At 32.7% G+C, this 2,407-nt stretch overlaps 1 protein-coding gene across 1 annotated transcript in view; it reads right to left on the minus strand.

Annotated features, from left to right (window-relative positions):
• Positions 1–2,401, minus strand: part of LOC106691844 (cytochrome P450 6k1) — a gene marked incomplete at its 5' end in the record, with an annotated part of 11,344 nt that extends 8,943 nt beyond the window's left edge. The window contains 1 exon segment of the mRNA XM_067045296.1: positions 2,348–2,401.
• Between the last annotated feature and the right edge of the window lie 6 nt (positions 2,402–2,407).

The raw sequence follows: 2,407 nt of genomic DNA on the forward strand, positions 1-2,407 counted from the left end.
TCATCGCAGTGTAGAGGCGTCCTGATGGTTTTCTTCGAGCCACATGTCTCGTCCATCCTAATCTCCTTGCTTTCATATCATGAGATATTGACTCACCAAGCAGTTAGATGTTAATTCTTCTCCTCCATGTGTTGAGGATCTGATCCCAGATTAAATTTTCAAATTAATAAATCTAGGTATTCCAAGATATTGTAACAAGATTATCTGGTCTAACAAGGTTAGCTATTGGGGCGCCCATAGCTCAGTGGTTAAGACACAGTCTTACCAATTTGTTGTCTATTTGAGGTGCCGGTTCGAATCCGACCTGGGGCGTTACTTTTTTCATTGAGTGGCGGTCCCACAAAATGAAGAACTTTGACCCCCAACCATGGTTAGGCAGTATAGGAAATGGGAGTCTTGGCCGAAAAAAAAAAAAACTTATCTAATTGATCGATAATAATTCATCGTAATAATAATGTATTAATCACTACAATTATTATATTATTCACTTACATATTGCCCTCACTATAATGTGTGGATTGAAAGGATAATCTTGGAAGCCTCAAATAATGCTTAAATATTAACAATCTGAAGGCTGTTATATGTTTTTCTTTTCAAACTATTTGAAATTATTACTTAGCCACCACAACGCGGTAAATAATCCTGACATCATAATTGTCTGTTCTGCTCTTTCAAATGATTGCATTTTTTCTTTTCAGATAAAGGCTATTTTTGACCAAATAGATATATCTTTATGCCATTTAAAGAGATAGGACTATTCTCAGTTTTAATAATCCTTTGGTATCGGTCTGGCCTCACCAATCTTGCATAATCAAATGCTAATATAAACATTTGAATACACTTGTATCTAGCCAGAAAAGGAGCTATCACTTTCCATCTTATGGGTGTCCTTGAGTAGGGTAAGCACACGTAAATACTATGTACTTATATTGCTTTTATGGTCACTCAAGCCATAGCAACAAAAAATATATTCTATACAAGAAGATAAATATTTTTTTTAAAATACTTCTCCATACTGCTTCTGTTAGTATCTATCTCTCTAGTTACCATTTAGTTAGCCAAAGGCTGAGTGTAGTGCTCTAAATGATGTTAGGAATTAAATGTTTCTGCAGTTTGGTCAATAAACGTTTGTCAATAATATATTTAATAGATTAATGCGTCTATAATCAAAAATGTCTGCAGGTTCTTATTGGTTTTGGAAATTGGTGTGATTTTGGTTAATAATTTAAATGTAAGATACAGTTATAACCTCGTAACAACCATTTTAACGAATCTTGGTTTTCAGTGATTCAATTATTTTAGCTGTTTCTTTTGGCGTTATAGTTAGAAAGGTAGATAGGATTGGTTAAGAAATAGTTTTATTAAATTATGAACTATGCTTTTAAGTTTGCTGGAGCTTAAACCCGAGAAAATAGAGCATACAGAACTGAGCTGGGACGCTAATCATTCGAACTTTTCTTTTTGTAGTAAACGTCCCGTCTGCACGTTTAAATGGTGTGGATAGAGAACGATTGGAGAAAATAATTGGCCCCCGAGCAAAATTAGATAAGAGTCTGAGATCATTTTTGATATCTTAATTCTCTTAGTTCATCGTTCACTAGACATTTTATTCTACTGGAGATGGTTTTATGAGATCGGCAGTTCTTTCACCAATTGGTCTCTTCATTATGATAAACACACACTGAAGCTTAGAAACGGAAGGGGGAGGGGAAGGAAGGAAGCAACTTGCAATCGATATCTCTGAGAAATAAAAAAAATATTAGAAATAACAATAATTATGTAATAAATATAAAAGAATAGGAGATTCAGATAAGTCTACTGTGTTTTTCTCCAAATTAAAATAAAATAAACTTTTAATTAGGAATAAATTAGAATTAATTGTTAAAACAACTTGGAGCTGTTGTTTACCAATGACGCTGGTGATAAATGTATCTATTCCTCAGGAAATATCAGAAATTTCGTTTTAGCTTATTTATTTTGGTTTTGTCTCAATATTTCATTCTGATTGTTTATTACGATGTGTTTCCTGCAAAAGCGATCATTCAAAATGTACAAATTAAATTATATAATAAAAGAAATATCTATATAAATAACTCGTAAATTGTGATTTATTATATATTTCACGGTTTGTGGTCTTCCATTTATTTTAACAGTAATAAATTTATAAAAGTTTAAAAATTAAAAAATATTCTATATTCTCTCTCCACTCCCTCCGAATGAGACGAAGAGGTCCTATCCAAGATTTTGCACAGGATATTTCTTGCTTTGTCGTATATTTCAGTCAATTTAAGCACTGTTTTTATATCTTAATTAAATCAAAAAAATAATATTCTGTCGCCATACTCACCGCTGAAGATGTTACCAGTGTGGATTCGAATTGCCAACTGACGGTCAGGGCCACCTACAA

The sequence above is a fragment of the Halyomorpha halys genome, unplaced genomic scaffold (genome assembly GCF_000696795.3).
Source record: "Halyomorpha halys isolate HHAL.00 unplaced genomic scaffold, Hhal_1.1 Scaffold3553.1, whole genome shotgun sequence".
Classification (NCBI taxonomy): domain Eukaryota; kingdom Metazoa; phylum Arthropoda; class Insecta; order Hemiptera; family Pentatomidae; genus Halyomorpha; species Halyomorpha halys.